Genomic DNA, 20,453 nt, shown 5'->3' with positions numbered 1-20,453 from the left:
CCTCCTGTATTTCATTAGGGGGTCAAAACCACTGGAAGAGGATTCTGAATTCCACAGGCTATCTCCCTCCACTACTGTAATTCCTATAGTAAAGAAGGGAGGGGGAGGGAGCGGGAATAAAACCCCTATTTTAGCACTTCGTCTGCTGGCAACGTGAATTGTTTAAAACCAAAGGAATCCCCACGTGTTTTGGGACATCAGAACATTGGCGCACACAGACCTCTGTAAGATTTGGCAGAAGACGACGCTGTTTTCACCCATACCCAGAGAGCACCGCATCCTGCCAGCCACTCCAAGCTCCCTCTGCCATTTCAGCATGCTGCTGGCACCAACTCCACCCGCCGGAGATAACCTAACACCCCCACTGAATGCAAGGCGTCTGAAGGCAATTGCTGTATCAGAGAACTTGACTCTGCTAACATCCTTAGCAGTAGACATCATCCACAAGCTTCACGTGGATGTGCCAAAGAAATGTTCTATCAACTGACACACGCAGACCAATAACAGAAGGTTTCAACCAAGCAAAAGATGGAGAAGACAGAGGCGCAATATTACTAGCATATGAATCAAATCTGCGTTTCCACAAGACAGCCATAACTCTAACTCTCTGAGTATCAAGCAAAGATGCAGTGGGTCTAAGTTACCTTCAGGTAAGGTACAGACCAACCAAATAGATATAACCCAAGTATTTCAGCTGTGAAGTTTCAGTTCCAGCATACTTCTGCCTTTCAAGATAATTCAACTCAAACAAAAGTACTCACCCAGTTAACAGCACAGAGGTTTCAGTTTTCTTCCAAATTCACAAATTCGATGAGAAGAGAACACAAGTTTGAGCTAACAGTCCAGAAGGGGTGTGTTTGCTGATCCTTAGGTAGCAGTACGTGTGCCTGGTCAGAGTCAAGCAAAAGGGCACGATGACCCCAGAACAGGTACATATGCCATCAGGACAGTTTGGGAGGTAGGAAATATGACCGGATTCATGAGAAAAAAATTAGCTGCATTGCTCAGCATGGCACATTCCCAGAGAGAGGAACTCAAGCCATACACAAAACCTGAGAACAAAGCTTTTAGTCAGATACGTTACTGCTGAGAAAGAGTGACAGCAGAGATGGACCAACTGCTTGTGCTCATCTGATCAGGCACCAGTGGCTGAAAAGTAATGTTGTCATTTGCGCTGGTTTACACCCAATCTCTCTGGGGCTTTATGTCCAGAAAGCCATTGCTGCTGAAAGAACAGACAACTCAATACTTTAAAATAGACTGTATGGCTTTTGTTAGTATCTGAATAAAAAGACAACTTCAAAAACTAATCTGACGCGGCTGTAAGTAGCACCTGCGACTCCGGTTATTTCTTCCAGTGCTAAATGCTTTACTGTCCAACTCTTCATGACTCAGAGGAAACTCCCAGAAAATAGACACTTTCTACTTCAACTCATGGTCTACAGTCAACAACTAAATTAGGCTTAGGAACTTGGAACTAAGACATGAAGAAGTTAAAAAATCGCCCGAAGAACTCAGACAAGCCCACAGGTCGCACAAGACCATATCCTTGCCAGACTTGGCTTCAGAGCAGATCAAAGAAAGATGAAACTGGGATCACATCGGCCCACACTGCTGAGTTTCACGGAAAGTCTTCACAGTGATTTATATCTTCAGAGGGCTACAGCCGGGCTTGTCTGCCTGGAGACAGAAACAACCGCATCTGGCTACTCTGCAGGAAGAACTGATTCAGTTTAACCCTTCCACATACAATACAGCCTTTTCCTGAACCCAAGCGCACCTCTGCGTGTGATTGTGAGTAAACGTTATAATCCCTTGAGCTGATTAAGTAACGATATTTCCCTGTATAACCATGGCAAAAGGAGTTTATTAGTATACCTTGTCTGCATTATTTTCCAGGAGTGATGATAATACGTGAAAAATCTGCCGTTTCTCCATGAGAAGACAACGGAGCAGGTAGTGCCCAGAGTATTGTAATGCATCATGGTTAGCAGAGTCTTCCTGGGATTGAGAGGAGCAGAAGCCTCCTGACTTTTTAAAAGACCCTGTTTGGATTAGTGCAGGGAGAGGACTCGGGAGGGAACTCTGAGAATGCTCTCAGGTCTCTGTAAAAGTTTGTCTCAGGTCTGTTTAGCTCAGAGGCTGCAGTCTCCAGCCTGTCCCTGTGTAATGTGCAAAGTTAGAGGACACAACACAGTAACGTACCATCTTTCTAGAGACTTGCTTTTAACACTAGGATCAATCACAAGGCAGACAAATTTCCTACTTTGACCTGAGGGCTAAATCCAAAGGGGAACTGAATTAGTCAGAACCAGAGAGACCTCACGCTCCTGGGCAGGGTGTTGGGGGCTCCCCATATAATGTCACGGAGCAGTAGAAAGTGGAACTGTCTTCCCTGGAAACCATCAAGCTAAGCAAAGAGCCATCTGAGCCTAGCCAACAGTGCAGGCCACCAAGAACATGTAATTGTGCCCGCTAAGAAATGTCAGCTGTGAGCCCATTTCTGAGACTGGCTCTTAAAGCCAGAGAGAAACAGGTCCAGCTAATGGTTAGAGAATTTCAAGTCACCACTTTTGGCCGATTTGGACCAAGGACTTGAATGCCATCATGCAAGCCTGCATGATCTCTTTAAGCTCTGTAGACTTGCTGCATGCCAAAGGCACTTCAGGAAATTCTGGTCCCTAGAAGACAGACTCCTTTTTCACCAAATAATTTCCCTGCATTACTAGCTCTCAAACCAAAGACTGCCATCCTTGAATCCCTCGAGAGACAAAAACGAAATACCAGTCTTTGGCCTGCTGAGCAGATCTGTTGCATGGGTAGGTGAGGGGATCCCCCAGATCCTGATCCCTGCTCCATGGATTGTTTACGCATTTCCTTCAATGACTTCTTCACATGAAACAGTTGGTCAGGACAGTAGCCAGCATCAACCTGCCAGGTCAGGGCACCACTTACTCTTCCCTACCATCTCTGGTTCAGCCAACATTTCATCATTTATTTTTTTTTAAATCACAACTTTAGTAGTCAAGGCAGAAAGCCAGAGCAGTACGTAGCCAACAGGGCAGGGTGGTAAGAATTTGACTCCTTTTAAGCAGAGGAAGGGACTGAGTGCATGCCATGGGCAAACACTCCAGCTGCAAGAGGAGCCATTTTGGCAGAAACCTGTTCTACGGTTTATTTAAATATGCTCCAACGATGCTACCTCTGGTGGGTTAGCCTTGGCCAATGGTCAAACTCCCACTCAATTGGCAACGTAAGGGTGAATTCTTTTTAGCTCAGCGGGCCCATGACACCTCAGGTCATCAAGGAAGAGATGCAACATACAGATGGGCTCATGACCGAGGGGTGGGTTTGACTATGGATAATATATCACAGGTTATTCATGAATGTGAAACGTGCTGAAATTAAGCAAGCTAAATGGTCAAAACCTTTATGGTACGGAGAACAGTGGCTGAAATATAAGTATGGAGAGGCCTGGCAAAGTGACTATATTTCCCTTCCACAAACCCGCCAGGGCAAGTGCTATGGTGCAATGGTGGAAGCAACCACCGGATGGCTGGAAACGTATGCTGTGTCTCATGCCACTGCCCGTAGCACTATTTTAGGCCTGGAAAGACAAATGTTGTGGCGACATGGTACTCCAGAGAGAACTGAGTCAGACAGTGGGACTCACTTCCGAAATAATCTCATAGATGCCTGGGCTAAAGAACATGGTATTGAATGGATATATCATATCCCCTACCACGCACCAGCTGCTGGGAAGGTCGAACGATGCGATGGATTACTGGAGACTACCTTGAAAGCAATGACTGCTGGAACATTTAAAAAGTGGGATGAGCATTTACCGAAAGCCACCTGGTTAGTCAACACCAGGGGAACTGTCAGCCGAGCTGGTCCGGCTCAGTCAGAGCTTTTACCTACTGTAGAAGGGGACAAGGTCCCTGTGGTGCATGTAAAGAATATGTTGGGGAAAACAGTCTGGGTTACCCTGGCCTCAGGTAAAGGCAGGCCCACTCGTGGGGTTGCTTTTGCTGAAGGACCAGGGCATACCTGGTGGGTGATGCAGGAAAATGGAGAAGTTCGATGTACCCGTTAGGAGATTTGATTTGGGGCGAGAATCCTTAATTTTAAAATGTGTGGTGTTAATTGTCACATAACACTAACAGTGTTCAATAAGTGTTTTTCAGGATAACACGGTGGTAATGAAACCGGAGCCAACTCCATCGAATGGCGTCCAGCGACAGGGAACATGCTAGCCGTGAGCACAACACGTTATATTGCTGCGCCCAACTCTACACGTCTGTTGTCCTGTATGGAGGCCTGGTCCCGATCTGACAACTGAGACGATGCCACATCACTGGTTCTTACCCTAAAAGACTATTATGATAGATGGAACTCCTAGTTTTCAACTAAAAAACTTAATAGACCTTTTAGAGGAATAGCTTATAGCTTTAGAGGATTATATATTTGTGTGTATATATATGAGAGGACTAATACAACAGTAATTTGAGTGTGTCATATATATGGTATGAAATAAGGGGTGGAATGTCCTGGTTTGAGAGACACAGGACTAATTTCTCTTCTAATGCTTGGGAAAACTGCACTTTCAGAAGACTCCAGTGTCTGAATTTTTTGTGAAAATATTTGTGAAAATATTTACTTTACAGCCAGCTATGGTGTGTGGGTCTCAAGGTCTCAGTGTTTTCGAGCTCGCCAGGTGCAGGGATGAGGAGGAGCGAGACCCGGGCACTTGACCCAAGCTGGCCAACAGGATTATTTCATACCATCAACGTCACACTCATTATAAATCAGAAAGTTTGCTGCGAAGTTCTCTCTCTCCCTTGATGGCTGCCATCCTGAGAACTTCGTGCCCTGGTGCCGGAGCCCTGAGGCCTTCCCTTCCTCCTGAAGCCGTAGCGCTCGCAGTGTCCGACATTTGCTGTCCACTGCTGGGAGTGCACAGCTTCCTACTGATAGAATTGGCTGAGTATAATCTTTGCATATTCCGTATTGGTGTCGGGATCAATATCAGTTCTTTAGTGCTGTTAATGTTAATTATCTAATCTTATTCTATTAAATCTGTTTATACTTCAGCTCTCGGGTTTTCTTGTTTTTCCCGATTTCCCTTTCCCAGGTGGGGAGGGGTCATCGGGTGATAGAATGATTGTCTAAATGACAACAGATTGTTATGGGTCTCTCAAACCATAACACTCCTGAAGACACCATTGCAAACTGAAATTAACATCACCGTGCACCAGTTATTCTTTATGTTGTCTCTATTTTTTCAGTCTTTCCCTGTCTGTTTTGTGCTGGGGTTGTGTCTTTCCGGTGGCCAGAAATGGCCTTGTCATTACAATTCGCAGAGAAGGACTGGCAGTGTAACGTGCTCGTTGTTGTTTCCCCAGCATCATCTTTTTGCCACTCCAGCATCTTTTTGGTGGAAAGAACTGACCTGGAAGCACTGATTGTTGTGGAAAGGTAAACTTGTAGTGTGACTGTTTGGTGGTATTGTTTCTTGTGTAACTCTGCTTTTCACATGGCTTGTCTCAGCTAGTGAATGCTTTAAGTGAAATGCTACTTTGTTTATGTTTCCAAATTGATGTACTGAAGGTGTTGGGTTGGAATGTGTTTTTCTGCACAACCTAGAGTTTTGGGGAAAAGAGCAACAAGCTTTAAGATTTTGATCCTTGCGTGTCACAAAGCGGGAATGTGCCTTTGAAAAACTGTTCTATGGGATTCTAATAAAAGAAGCAGCAACTTGGAACTTGGTGTTATTTTAATCAGTCTTTAATCAGTCTTACCCCGGCAGAAAACACTCATTCCCTCCAAGAAGCAGCAGAGGTTTCTAGTATGAGCCGGGCCTCTGCTTCCCAGCATGAAAAGGTCAAGATTGGTGAAGATACGGCGGCCTTGTGGAAGGAAAGGGAAAGGTACTGGAAGCAGAGGAGCCGCAGCAAGGCAGCGGGGCTGCGTCTGGGGGCCTCTTCCCGCTCTTGCCCTCGGCATCCCGTCGGGGCGGGAAGAGGCGGACGCCTCCAGCGGCGCCTGTGCTGTCGGCACCGGTGACTCGGGGCCCGATGCTCCTGGCTGCCGCCGTCAGTGCCACCGGCCCCGAGCTCGCTGGCGGGAGCAGTCGGGGCGGGAAAAGGCTTCTGCGTTGCTCCTCTTGCGCAGACGTGGCTGTGCTACTTACCCGCCCCGACGGGGGCTCCCCCGGCCGGGGGCTGCCCCTCCTGCCGCTGCGCTGCGCTGCGCTGCGGGGGCTGCTCTGGGCGGCCCCTCGGGCTCCTTTCGCTCCGCATCGGGCAACCTGCGGCGCTCGGTGACTCCCGGGCGCAGCCCCGCAGGGCTCTGCCCGCCCCGCGGTGGCCCCACCGCCCTCCCAGCGGGGGAGAGGGCGGGTACGGACGGGACGGTGTGTGCGGCACAGAGCCCGTGCGGCGGGGCCCGGGGCAGGCAGGAGGGTCCGGCCGTGCCCCCCGCCGGCTGCCCCGCCAAAGGGGGATGGCCGCCGGGACGGAGCGGCCCCAGCCCAGCCCCGGGGCTGCCCCGACGCCCGGACAGCGGGGACCCGAGGGACACCGAGCGGCTGCCCCGGACCGGCCGGGACCGCGGGGCAGCGCAGGAGGGGAGCGCCCCGCAGCCTCCTCCCAGGGCGGCTCGGACCCTCCGCCCGCCGCTCCTCTGCCCGCCCTGCGCCAGCCCGGCCCCGCCGCCGCGCTCGGGGACGGCCCTGACCGGCCGAGAGGGGCCGCGAGATGACGAGCCGATCCGAGCGGGGCCGAGCGGCAGCCGGTACCTCTCGCCACAGCCGCTGGCGAGACCTGGGCGTTGCCCGGGCAACGGCGGGAGGCTCAAACGCGCCGCAGCGGAGGGAGCGGCCGGTGGCCGAGGGAGCCGCTCCGGGGCCGGCCCGCTCCGCGGCGGAGAGCAGCGCAGCGTGAGGGGGGAGCAGGGGGACGGTGCGCTCGGCCTGGCGGCAGAGCCGCGGGAGGAAGGAGAAAGGCTGAGGAGCAGCCGGGAGCGTGAGCGAGAGAGAGAGGGGCCGCTGGAGCCACGCTCTGCCCTCCCGGAGACGGGGACGGGAACGGAGGACCGGATCTGCCGGTGACATGCGGAAACGAAACTCCAGAGACTCCACAACCGGGAAGGTTGTAAAGTAGGTGTTTATTCAGCGCTGGGCAGCACGGGGGGGTCGCCCCACCACAATCGTGCGCGCCCAATGCAGCGGCCTTCTCAAATATATATAGTGCTTAATTACATAATCATAAGATTTCCCAATACGCCTATACATATGCATAACCTGTCCCCACTTCGTATTAAAATTAGCTCTAAGAAGTCATTTCCATAAACTCCTCCCAACTGCGCTTGCACAATGCCTCCTGGTGGTGGTCGCTGAGGGTCATGACCACGAAGGCTGATGATTCCTCTTCATCACCGCAAGTAACTCTTTGTCCTTGCGCAGACTCAGTTCTTCTTTGGTCTCTGTCCAGACCGCAGGGTCGGTTTCAGCCGCTTTTCAAGGCATACTCTTATTCGTTATCAGGAGCTGTCCTTGGCAATCTCAAGACTTCTTGCTTCGTCCATTTTTATCAGGCCTGTCCTTTAGGTTATGAATCACTGCTAGTCAATCAGTGCACAAAGTGTTATTGTCTCTATCACATACCCCTGACTCACCGGGCAGACCCTCCTCTTGGGGAAGTCTGCTGCCCCCCTGGGCCCGGGTTAAGGACGTCACTAGGAAACTTCCCGGCCTGGTACGGCCCTCGGACTATTGCCCAGCGCTGCTCTTCCCTGTGGGTGGCCACGAAGCCACAATGCGTAGTCCGAGGGCGATCCGGAGAGACTTCAGGGCCTTGGGATGGGTGGTAAGGGAATCTGGAGCGCCGGCTATTTTTCCTCTCTCCTTCCAGTTATGTGCAGCGACACTGGAAGGAACAGACGGACCTGGTCTCTTAATACAAGGCTCCGTGGCTGCTGTCACCACCACAATTTTTGTTTTTTTTGCACAAATAGGGTGGCCTCCATTGTGCCAGGCCTGCTGGGGTCAGATGGGATTGAGCTTTCTGAAAGGGGGAAGAGGGTCTTTGCTCAGGAGCCAGTGGGGTTCATTGGCAGAGCTTTAAACTAGACTTGAAGGGGTCAGGGATAGGATCAGGCTTGCCCGTGACAAGCTGCGGGAACATGCTAAGGTCAGGGGGACGGGGCGCCAGCGAGGACCCTCAGCCTGTAGGTCTGAGACGTGCTGGGTGCAGCAGACTCGCAGTCTTATGGAGATGAGCCAGGGGCTTCTGACGGAACAGAAGCCAACAGGGAAACATCAGTGAAATCACAGTATCATAGAATCATTTGGGTTGGAAGGGACCTTTAGAGGTTGTTGAGTCCAACCCCCTGCAATAAGCAGGGATGGGGCATCTGGGAAGATTATGTTTTTTGATGATGAGGGTGTGGAGACACTGGCCCAGGTTGCCCAAAGAGGTGGGAGATGGCCCATACCTGGAAACATTCCAGGTCAGGTTGGATGGGGCTCTGAGCAACCAGATCCAATTGAAGACCACCCAGACCATTCTATGATTAACTACCGCTTGGAAAAAACATACAAAGGAAAACTGAGTTAGAAGCAGGTTAGGCTGATTCACACAGAGACTGGAGACGCAAAGAGTAAGGAAGACCCTCCCATTGAGTCACGAGGTTCAGAGTGGATCCCCTTGCCTTCTAAACTCCTTATGGAGCCCCGGTCTCACACTTGGAGAACAGCTTATGTCTAACGGAATTATCTATACAATGTTTGCAATAATATTGAGTAGCTGCACGGATTAGTAATGTCTCATTAGTACTAATTCAGCACGCTCTCAGTCACTTACTGAGGATCTGCCGCAGCTAAGGCATCTCTCCGCCGTGGGTGAGGAAGGCTCTCAGTCTCAGGTAAGGAATCTCTAACCTTGAGAGTCGCCCCTGCCCACGGGGAGAGTCGCCTGGCGTGCAGTCCAGCTGCCATTCAGGGAGAGGTCAAATTGGGCTCCTCCTGACGGTGATATTTATCGAGGGGAGTAGTTGGCCGCTAGGCGATAGCACAGACGAGAGAGATGTCTTTTGTTTAGCTCGGGTATCTCCTTCTGTACTTTGGTTACCTTGCATTTTTAGGGTTTGAAACCACCTTTAGTTCTTAAAGCAAGCAAACAAATAAACTTCTCCTGTACAACAGAATTTTACATTGTGTAACAGTTCTTTGGTTCCTTTTCCTTTCAGAATTCCTCCAAAGAAAAGGAGTGTGACTTTAGTCCAGCATCCCTTAGCGTGGGCTGTAGCCAAGTGAGATTCTGTAAGTAAAGAATTCCTGGATTGTTTCATTCAATTCGGTCATATTAGACTGCTTGCCCTCACTATCCCTCGGCAGCACTTTCACAGCCCGACCAACACTGGGGCTCTGCGCTTTCCTTGCACCGTAACGCTCCCAACACTCTCTCCCACACTCGCCAGAGCCCCGCTCCAAAATGGAAAACATCCAGCGACTGCTCCTACACAAAAGGAGCAAGGATGGAAAGCTGTTCCTGCCTTCACCATCCCGTAGCAGCGCTTTGACAGGCAGCTAATGGCAGCGTGGGCTGAGGCTGAGGTCCCCAGCAGCACGGGTGGCCCAGAGGAGAGAGGTGTCTGTTGCGGATGGAGTGATGCACTTCACTCGTAGAGAGAAGCAGCGACACGTTTATTGATACAAAACAGGGATTTAACAAAGTTTGAGAGTAAATGCGACAGTGCTTTAGCAGGATTCGATGGCAAGGTACACTTGGTTATTTCCTGCATGGAGGACAGGGTCAGGCAGAACTGCCAGGGAGACCCTCCTGTTGGGCTGAGGTTCGGAAAGGAGCCCCTTGCTTTCTAACTTCCTTCTCAGAGAGGAGTCTGGGTGCGGCTGGATCCAATCTTGGTCCCAGACTGGGTCAACGGTTTATGTCTAAGGGATTATATATGTGCAATCGATCCTTTCTATCACTTAGCTAAGATTTCACAGTTTCGCGTGCTATTAATCACTGACCGAGGATCTGTTGCGGCAAAGAATCTGTGAAGCTCGAGGAGTAACCTTGAGAGGCGTCCCCGCTCATGGGGAGATCCTGGCGTGCAGGGGAGCTCAAAGGGCTCTTGGGCTGTTCACTATTGATGTGGGTGAGATGACTGACCTATAGTCATATCTGCATATTGGCCACAGTACCAGCACTGCTCAAGTTAGCCCTTGGCTACTGTGGTGTTATGTGTTTCCCCGAAACCACATCGAGCCGGGGGCAGCCATCACATGTACACGTGCCCATTGTGACCATCACAGGTGTTAGTGCTTGGGCAGGGTCACGGGAGATAAAGGTCAGGTTGGAAGGCGGGGAGGGGGAGCACACCATCACAGTGTCAAGGAAGCGATGTTGGTGCAATACCGTTCCCTCCTCGACATATCTTTTCCAGCCAGGTGTCCCTGGAGCTGTGGGATTCTCATACAGAACTCACACCCTAACCTAACGCTAATGGGAGGGTTGGATGGATCCAGGAACAGAGACCTATTGGCAAAACAGAAGGAAGCTTCCTTGGAGGAGTCTTGGTAGCTACCTGTGCTATCAGGTCCCTCAACGAGAGTTCAAAAGTCCGTGGGAGATGCCTGGGAGGAGTCATGGGTTTGTCGCAGAGTAAAAAGCTTTGCCTAAAAGAGAAAAAACATTTCCCAATGAGAAAAAACCATCACAGTTATCTCCCTTTGGAGAGTCTGGAGGTCCTACCAGGGATCTGAGGTCCCTAAAATACATGACAAAAGACAACACCAGAAGCCTGGAAGGAGTCTCGGGTGAAACCCAGAGGATGGAACATTGTCCAATGAGAAAAATCATCTCAGGTATCTTCCCTGCAGGAGTCTGGGACTGGTACCCAGGATTACAGGGTCATAAACCAAAGGATAAACTGTGTGGGAGATGCCTAGGAGGAGTCTAAGGTGCATCCCGCAGGACGGACAATATTCCAAGGAGAAAAATCATCTCGGGTATCTTCCCTGGAGGAGTCTGGGGTTGCTACCTGGGATCACAGGGCCCTAAACCCCAGGAAGAAAACACTCAGGAACAGAGCTGGGAGGAGTCTCGGGTGCATCCCGAAGGATGGACAATAGTCCAAGGAGAAAAATCACCTCGGGTATCTTCCCTGGAGGAGTCTGGGGTTGCCACCTGGGATCACAGGGCCCTAAAGCATTGGAGAAAACTCTGCGGGAGATGCCTGGGAGGAGTTCTGGGTAGATCCCGCAGGATGGACCACTATCAAGAGAGAAAAATCATCTCGGGTGTCTTCCCTGGAGGAGTCTGGGGTTGCTACCTGGGATGACAGGACCCTAAACCACCAGAAAAATGTCTCAGGGACATAGCTGCGATATGTCTCGGATGCATCCCAGAGGATGGAGCACTGCCCAAGGAGAAAAATCATCTCAGGTATCTTCCCTGGAGGAGTCTGGGGTTGCTACCCGAGATGACAGGACCCTAAATCACCGGAATAAAGACTCAGGGACATAGCTGGGATAAGTCTCGAATGCATCCCAGAGGATGGAGCATTTTCTAAAGAGAAAAATCACCTCGGGTATCTTCCCTGGAGGAGTCTGGGGTTGCTACCCGGGATCACAGGGCCCTAAACCACCGAAAATAGGACTCGGTGACATACCTGTTAGCAGTCTCGGGTGCATCCCGCAGGATGGAGTATTGTCAAAGGAGAAAAATCATCTTGGGTATCTTTCCTGGAGGAGTCTAGGGTAGCTACCTGGGATGACAGGACCCTAAACCACCGGAAAAAAGACTGAGGGACATACCTGTGAGGAACCTCCAGTGAATTCCAGAGGATGGAGCATTGCCCAAGGAGAAAAATCATCTCGGGTATCTTCCCTGGAGGAGTCTGGGGTTGCTACCCAGGATTACAGTGAGCCAAACCACAGGAAAAATATCTGCGGGAGATGCCTGGGAGAAATCTCAGGTGCATCCCAGAGGATAGAGCATTGCCCAAGGAGAAAAATCATCTCGGGTATCTTCCCTGGAGGAGTCTGGGGTTGCTACCTGGGATTTCAGATACCTAAACCACTAGAGAAAAGTCTGCGGGAGACACCTGGGAGGAGTCAGGGGTACATCCCAGAGGATGGAGCAGATTCTAAAGAGAAAAATCATCTCGGCTATCTTCCCTGGAGGAGTCTGGGGTTGCTACCCGGGATCACAGGGCCCTAAAACCCAGGAAGAGAACACTCAGAAACAGACGTGGGAGGAGTCTCGGGTGCATCTCGCAGGATGGAGCATTGTCCAAGGAGAAAAATCATCTTGGCTATCTTCGCTGGAGGAGTCTGGGCTTGCTATCCAGGATTATAGTACCCCGAACCACAGGAAAAATGTCTGTGGGAGACGACTGGGAAGAATCTCGGATGTATCCCAGAGGTCGGAGAATTGCCCAAGGATAAAATCATCTTGGGTATCTTCCCTGGAGGAGTCTGGGGTTGCTACCTGGGATGACAGGACCATAAATCACCGGAATAAAGACTCAGGGACATAGCTGTGATAAGTCTCAGATGCATCCCAGAGGATGGAGCATTTTCTAAAGAGAAAAATCATCTCGGGTATCTTCCCTGGAGGAGTGTGGGGTTGCTACCCGGGATGACAGGACCCTAAACCATCGGAAAAATGTCTCAGGGACATAGCTGCGATAAGTCTCGGATGCATCCCAGAGGATGGAGAATTATCCAAGGAGAAAAATCATCTTGGGTACCTTCCCTGGAGGAGTCTGGGGTTACTACCCGGGAACACAGGACCCTAAACCACAGGAAAAAAAGACTCAGGGACATACCTGCGAGGAGTCTCCGGTGAATCCCAGAGGATGGAGCATTGCCCAAGGAGAAAAATCATCTCGGGTATCTTCCCTGGAGGAGTCTGGGGTTGCTACCTGGGATTTCAGATACCTAAACCACTAGAGAAAAGTCTGCGGGAGACACCTGGGAGGAGTCAGGGGTACATCCCAGAGGTTGGAGGAGATTCTAAAGAGAAAAATCATCTCGAGTATCTTCCCTGGAGGAGTCTGGGGTTGCTACCTGGGATAACAGGGCCCCAAACCACTGGAGAAAAGTCTGCGGGAGATGCCTGGGAAGAATCTCAGATGCATCCCAGAGGATGGAACATTTTCTAAGGAGAAAATTCATCTCGGGTATCTTCCCTGGAGGAGTCTGGGGTTGCTACCCGGGATCACAGGGCCCTAAAGCATTGGAGAAACCTCTGCGGGAGACGCCTGGGAAGAGTTCTGGGTAGGACCGGCAGGATGGACCACTGTCAAGAGAGAAATATCATCTTGGGTATCTTCCCTGGAGGAGTCTGGGGTTGCTACCCGGGATGACAGGACCCTAAACCACCGGAAAAAAGACTCAGGGACATACCTGTGAGGAATCTCCGGTGAATTCCAGAGGATGGAGCATTGCCCAAGGAGAAAAATCATCTCGGGTATCTTCCCTGGAGGAGTCTGGGGTTGCTACCTGGGATCACAGGGCCCTAAACGCCAGGAAGAAAACACTCAGAAACAGAGCTGGGAGGTGTCTCGGGTGCATCCCGAAGGATGGACAATAGTCCAAGGATAAAAATCATCTCGGGTATCTGCCCTGGACGAGTCTCGGGTTGCTACCCGGGATCACAGGGCCCTAAAGCATTGGAGAAAACTCTGCGGGAGATGCCTGGGAGGAGTTCTGGGTAGATCCCGCAGGATGGACCACTGTCAAGAGAGAAATATCATCTCGGGTATCTTCCCTGGAGGAGTCTGGGGTTGCTACCTGGGATGACAGGTATCTAAACCACTGGAAAAATGTCTCAGGGACATACTTGCGAGGCGTCTCCGGTGAATCCCAGAGGATGGAGCATTATCCAAGGAGAAAAATCATCTCGGGTATCTTCCCTGGAGGAGCCTAGGGTTGCTACCCGGGATCACAGGACCCTAAACCACCGGAAATAAGACTCGGTGACATACCTGCGAGGAGTCTCGGGTGCATTCCGCAGGATGGAGCATTGTCAAAGGAGAAAAATCATCTTGGTTATCTTCCCTGGAGGAGTCTGGGCTTGCTACCTGGGATCACAGGGCCCTAAACCCCGGGAAGAAAACACTCAGAAACAGAGCTGGGAGGAGTCTCGGGTGCATCCCAGAGGTTGGAGAATTGCCCAAGGAGAAAAATCATCTCGGGTATCTTCCCTGGAGGAGTCTGGGGTTGCTACCTGGGATAACAGGGCCCCAAACCACTGGAGAAGATGCTGCGGGAGATGCCTGGGAAGAATCTCAGATGCATCCCAGAGGATGGAACATTTTCTAAGGAGAAAATTCATCTCGGGTATCTTCCCATGAGGAGTCTGGGGTTGCTACCTGGGATGACAGGACCCTAAATCACCGGAATAAAGACTCAGGGACATAGCTGGGATAAGTCTCGGATGCATCCCAGAGGATGGAGCATTTTCTAAAGAGAAAAATCATCTCGGGTATCTTCCCTGGAGGAGTCTGGGGTTCCTACCCGGGATCACAGGGCCCTAAACCACCGGAAATAAGACTCGGTGACATACCTGCGAGCAGTCTCGGGTGCATCCCGCAGGATGGAGCATTGTCAAAGGACAAAAATCATCTTGGGTATCTTTCCTGGAGGAGTCTGGGGTTGCTACCTGGGATCACAGGGCCCTAAACCCCAGGAAGAAAACACTCAGAAAAAGAGCTGGGAGGAATCTTGGGTGCATCCAGCAGGATGGAGAATTGTCCAAGGAGAAAAATCATCTCGGATATCTTCCCTGGAGAAGTCTGGTCTTGCTATCCAGGATTATAGGACCCCAAACCACAAGAAAAATGTCTACGGGAGACGACTGGGAGGAATCTCAGGTGCATCCCAGAGGATGGAGTACTGCCAAAGGAGGAAAATCATCTCAAGTATCTTCCCTGGAGGAGTCTGGGGTAGCTACCCGTGATCACAGGGCCCTAAAGCATTGGAGAAAACTCTGCGGGAGATGCCTGGGAGGAGATCTGGGTAGATCCCGCAGGATGGACCACTGTCAAGAGAGAAATATCATCTCGGGTGTCTTCCCTGGAGGAGTCTGGGGTTGCTACCTGGGATGACAGGACCCTAAACCACCGGAAAAATGTCACAGGGACATAGCTGCGATATGTCTCGGATGCATCCCAGACGATGGAGCATTGCCCAAGGAGGAAAATCATCTCAGGTATCTTCCCTGGAGGAGTCTGGGGTTGCTACCCGAGATGACAGGACCCTAAATCACCGGAATAAAGACTCAGGGACATAGTTGGGATAAGTCTCGGATGCATCCCAGAGGATGGAGCATTTTCTAAAGAGAAAAATCATCTCGGGTATCTTCCCTGGAGGAGTCTGGGGTTGCTACCCGGGATGACAGGACCCTAAACCACCGGAAAAAAGACTGAGGGACATACTTGTGAGGAACCTCCGGTGCATCCCAGACGATGCAGCATTGCCCAAGGAGAAAAATCATCTCAGGTATCTTCCCTGGAGGAGTCTGGGGTTGCTACCCAGGATTACAGTGAGCCAAACCACAGGAAAAATATCTGCGGGAGATGCCTGGGAGAAATCTCAGGTGCATCCCAGAGGATGGAGGATTGCCCAAGGAGAAAAATCATCTCGGGTATCTTCCCTGGAGGAGTCTGGGGTTGCCACCTGGGATCACAGGGCCCTAAACCACCAGAAAAAAGACTGAGGGACATACCTGTGAGGAATCTCCAGTGAATCCCAAAGGATGGAGCATTGCACAAGGAGAAAAATCACCTCGGGTATCTTCCCTGGAGGAGTCTGGGGTTGCTACCTGGGATCACAGGGCCCTAAACCCCAGGAAGAAAACACTCAGAAACAGAGCTGGGAGGAGTCTCGGGTGCATCCCGAAGGATGGACAATAGTCCAAGGAGAAAAATCAACTCGGGTATCTTCCCTGGAGGAGTCTGGGCTTCCTACCCGGGATCACAGGGCCCTAAAGCATTGGAGAAAACTCTGTGGGAGATGCCTGGGAGGAGTTCTGGGTAGATCCCGCAGGATGGACCACTGTCAAGAGAGAAAAATCATCTCGGGTGTCTTCCCTGGAGGAGTCTGGGGTTGCTACCCGGGATGACAGGACCCTAAACCACCGGAAAAAAGACTCAGGGACATACCTGCGAGGAGTCTCCAGTGAATCCCAGACGATGCAGCATTGTCCAAGGAGAAAAATCACCTCGCGTATCTTCCCTGGAGGAGCATGGGGTTGCTACCCGAGATGACAGGACCCTAAATCACCGGAATAAAGACTCAGGGACATAGCTGGGATAAGTCTCGGACGCATCCCAGAGGATGGAGCATTTTCTAAAGAGAAAAATCATCTCGGGTATCTTCTCTGGAGGAGTCTGGGGTTGCTACCAGGGATCACAGGGCCCTAAACCCCAGGAAGAAAACACTCAGAAACAGAGCTGGGAGGAGTCTCGAGTGCATCCCAGAGGATTGAGCATTGCCAAAGGAGGAAAATCATCTCAAGTATCCTCCCTGGAGCAGTCTGGTGTTGCTACCTTGGATGACAGGACCCTAAATCACCGGAAAAAAGACTGAGGGACATACCTGCGAGGAGTCTCCGGTGAATTCCAGAGGATGGAGCATTGCCCAAGGAGAAAATTCATCTCGGGTATCTTCCCTGGAGGAGTCTGGGGTTGCTACCTGGGATTTCAGATACCTAAGCCACTAGAGAATAGTCTGCGGGAGACACCTGGGAGGAGTCAGCGGTACATCCCAGAGGATGGAGCAGATTCTAAAGAGAAAAATCATCTTGGGTATCTTCCCTGGAGGAGTCTGGGGTTGCTACCCGGGATGACAGTACCCTAAACCACCGGAATAAAGACTCAGGGACATACCTGCGAGGAGTCTCCGGTGAATCCCAGAGGATGGAGCATTGCCCAAGGAGAAAAATCACCTCGGGTATCTTCCCTGGAGGAGTCTGGGGTTGCTACCTGGGATAACAGGGCCCCAAACCACTGGAGAAAAGTCTGCGGGAGATGCCTGGGAAGAATCTCAGATGCATCCCAGAGGATGGAACATTTTCTAAGGAGAAAATTCATCTCGGGTATCTTCCCTGGAGGAGTCTGCGGTTGCTACCCGGGATCACAGGGCCCTAAAGCATTGGAGAAACCTCTGCTGGAGACGCTTGGGAAGACTTCTGGGTAGATCCCGCAGGATGGACCACTGTCAAGAGAGAAATATCATCTTGGGTATCTTCCCTGGAGGAGTCTGGGGTTGCTACCCGGGATGACAGGACCCTAAACCACCGGAAAAAACTCAGGGACATACCTGCGAGGAGTCTTCGGTGAATCCCAGACGATGCAGCATTGTCCAAGGAGAAAAATCACCTCGGGTATCTTCCCTGCAGGAGTCTGGGGTTGCTACCCAGGATTACAGGGCCCCAAACCACAGGAAAAATGTCTGCGGGAGACGACTGGGAAGAATCTCTGGTGCATCCCAGAGGATGGAGCATTGCCCAAGGAGAAAAATCATCTCGGGTATCTTCCCTGGAGGAGTCTGGGGTTGCTACCTGGGATTTCAGATACCTAAACCACTAGAGAAAAGTATGCGGGAGACAACTGGGAGGAGTCAGGGATATATCCCAGAGGATGGAGCAGATTCTAAAGAGAAAAATCATCTCGGGTATCTTCCCTGGAGGAGTCTGGGGTTGCTACCTGGGATAGCAGGGCCCCAAACCACTGGAGAAAAGTCTGCGGGAGATGCCTGGGAAGAATCTCAGATGCATCCCAGAGGATGGAACATTTTCTAAGGAGAAAATTCATCTCGGGTATCTTCCCTGGAGGAGTCTGGGGTTGCTACCCGAGATCACAGGGCCCTAAAGCATTGGAGAAACCTCTGCGGGAGACGCTTGGGAAGACTTCTGGGTAGATCCCGCAGGATGGACCACTGTCAAGAGAGAAATATCATCTTGGGTATCTTCCCTGGAGGAGTCTGGGGTTGCTACCCGGGATGACAGGACCCTAAACCACCGGAAAAAACTCAGGGACATACCTGCGAGGAGTCTCCGGTGAATCCCAGACGATGCAGCATTCTCCAAGGAGAAAAATCACCTCGGGTATCTTCCCTGGAGGAGTCTGGGGTTGCTACCTGGGATCCTACCCAGGATTACAGGGCCCCAAGCCACAGGAAAAATATCTGCGGGAGACGACTTGGAAGAATCTCTGGTGCATCCCAGAGGATGGAGCATTGCCCAAGGAGAAAAATCATCTCAGGTATCTTCCCTGGAGGAGTCTGGGGTTGCCACCTGGGATCACAGGGCCGTAAACCACCGGAAAAAAGACTCAGGGACATACCTGTGAGGAATCTCCAGTGAATCCTAGAGGATGGAGCATTGCCCAAGGAGAAAAATCATCTCGGGTATCTTCCCTGGAGGAGTCTGGGGTTGCTACCTGGGATCACAGGGCCCTAAACGCCAGGAAGAAAACACTCAGAAACAGAGCTGGGAGGAGTCTCGGGTGCATCCCGAAGGATGGACAATAGTCCAAGGAGAAAAATCATCTCGGGTATCTTCCCTGGAGGAGTCTGGGGTTGCTACCCGGGATCACAGGGCCCTAAAGCATTGGAGAAAACTCTGCGGGAGATGCCTGGGAGGAGTTCTGGGTAGATCCCACAGGATGGACCACTGTCAAGAGAGAAATATCATCTCGGGTATCTTCCGTGTAGGAGTCTGGGGTTGCTACCTGGGATGACAGGTATCTAAACCACCGGAAAAATGTCTCAGGGACATAGCTGCGATATGTCTCGGATGCATCCCAGACGATGGAGCATTATCCAAGGAGAAAAATCATCTTGTGTACCTTCCGTGGAGGAGTCTGGGGTTGCTACCCGGGATCACAGGACCCTAAACCACCGGAAATAAGACTCGGTGACATACCTGCGAGGAGTCTCGGGTGCATCCCGCAGGATGGAGCATTGTCCAAGGAGAAAAATCATCTTGGTTATCTTCCCTGGAGGAGTCCGGGGTTGCTACCTGGGATCAAAGGGCCGTAAACCCCAGGAAGAAAACAATCAGAAACAGAGCTGGGAGGAGTCTCGGGTGCATCCCAGAGGATGGAGCATTGCACAAGGAGAAAAATCATCTCGGGTATCTTCCCTGGAGGAGTCTGGGGTTGCCACCTGGGATCACAGAGCCCTAAAGCATTGGAGAAAACTCTGCGGGAGATGCCTGGGAGGAGTTCTGGGTAGATCCCGCAGGATGCACCACTGTCAAGAGAGAAAAATCATCTCGGGTGTCTTCCCTGGAGGAGTCTGGGGTTGCTACCTGGGATGACAGGACCCTAAACCACCGGAAAAATGTCTCAGGGACATAGCTGCGATATGTCTCGGATGCATCCCAGAGGATGGAGCATTGCCCAAGGAGGAAAATCATCTCAGGTATCTTCCCTGGAGGAGTCTGGGGTTGTTACCCGAGATGACAGGACCCTAAATCACCGGAATAAAGACTCAGGGACATAGCTGGGATAAGTCTCGGATGCATCCCAGAGGATGGAGCATTTTCTAAAGAGAAAAATCATCTCGGGTATCTTCCCTGGAGGAGTCTGGGGTTGCTACCCGGGATCACAGGACCCTAAACCACCGGAAAAAAGACTCAGGGACATACCTGTGAGGAATCTCCGGTGAATCCCAGAGGATGGAGCATTGCCCAAGGAGAAAAATCATCTTGGGTATCTTTCCTGGAGGAGTCTGGAGTTGCTACCTGGGATCACAGGGCCCTAAACCCCAGGAAGAAAACACTCAGAAACAGAGCTGGGAGGAGTCTCAGGTGCATCCCGCAGGATGGAGAATTGTCCAAGGAGAAAAATCATCTCGGATATCTTCCCTGGAGAAGTCTGGTCTTGCTATCCAGGATTATAGGGCCCCAAACCACAGGAAAAATGTCTGCAGGAGACGACTGGGAGGAATCTCAGGTGCATCCCAAAGAACGGAGCACTGCCAAAGGAGGAAAATCATCTCAAGTATCTTCCCTGGAGGAGTCTGGGGTTGCTACCTGGGATTTCAGATAGCTAAACCACTAGAGAAAAGTCTGCGGGAGACACCTGGGAGGAGTCAGGGATATATCCCAGAGGATGGAGCAGATTCTAAAGAGAAAAATCATCTCGGGTATCTTCCCTGGAGGAGTCTGGGGTTGCTACCTGGGATAGCAGGGCCCCAAACCACTGGAGAAAAGTCTGCGGGAGATGCCTGGGAAGAATCTCAGATGCATCCCAGAGGATGGAACATTTTCTAAGGAGAAAATTCATCTCGGGTATCTTCCCTGGAGGAGTCTGGGGTTGCTACCCGAGATCACAGGGCCCTAAAGCATTGGAGAAACCTCTGCGGGAGACGCTTGGGAAGACTTCTGGGTAGATCCCGCAGGATGGACCACTGTCAAGAGAGAAATATC

At 51.3% G+C, this 20,453-nt stretch overlaps 1 long non-coding RNA gene across 1 annotated transcript; it reads left to right on the top strand.

Moving 5' to 3' along the window:
* The first annotated feature begins 1,594 nt into the window (after window positions 1–1,594).
* Window positions 1,595–4,249, top strand: LOC309684904. The gene is made up of 3 exons (XR_014270371.1): window positions 1,595–1,794; window positions 1,900–1,956; window positions 4,188–4,249. It is a non-coding gene; the product is annotated as an uncharacterized lncRNA (long non-coding RNA).
* The last annotated feature ends 16,204 nt before the right edge of the window (window positions 4,250–20,453 follow it).

The sequence above is a fragment of the Vanellus vanellus genome, assembly GCF_965231255.1.
Source record: "Vanellus vanellus genome assembly, contig: HAP1_SCAFFOLD_40, whole genome shotgun sequence".
NCBI classification, from domain to species: domain Eukaryota; kingdom Metazoa; phylum Chordata; class Aves; order Charadriiformes; family Charadriidae; genus Vanellus; species Vanellus vanellus.
The sequence above is the reverse complement of the archived record's forward strand: the minus strand, read 5'-3'. Positions and strand labels throughout refer to the sequence as shown.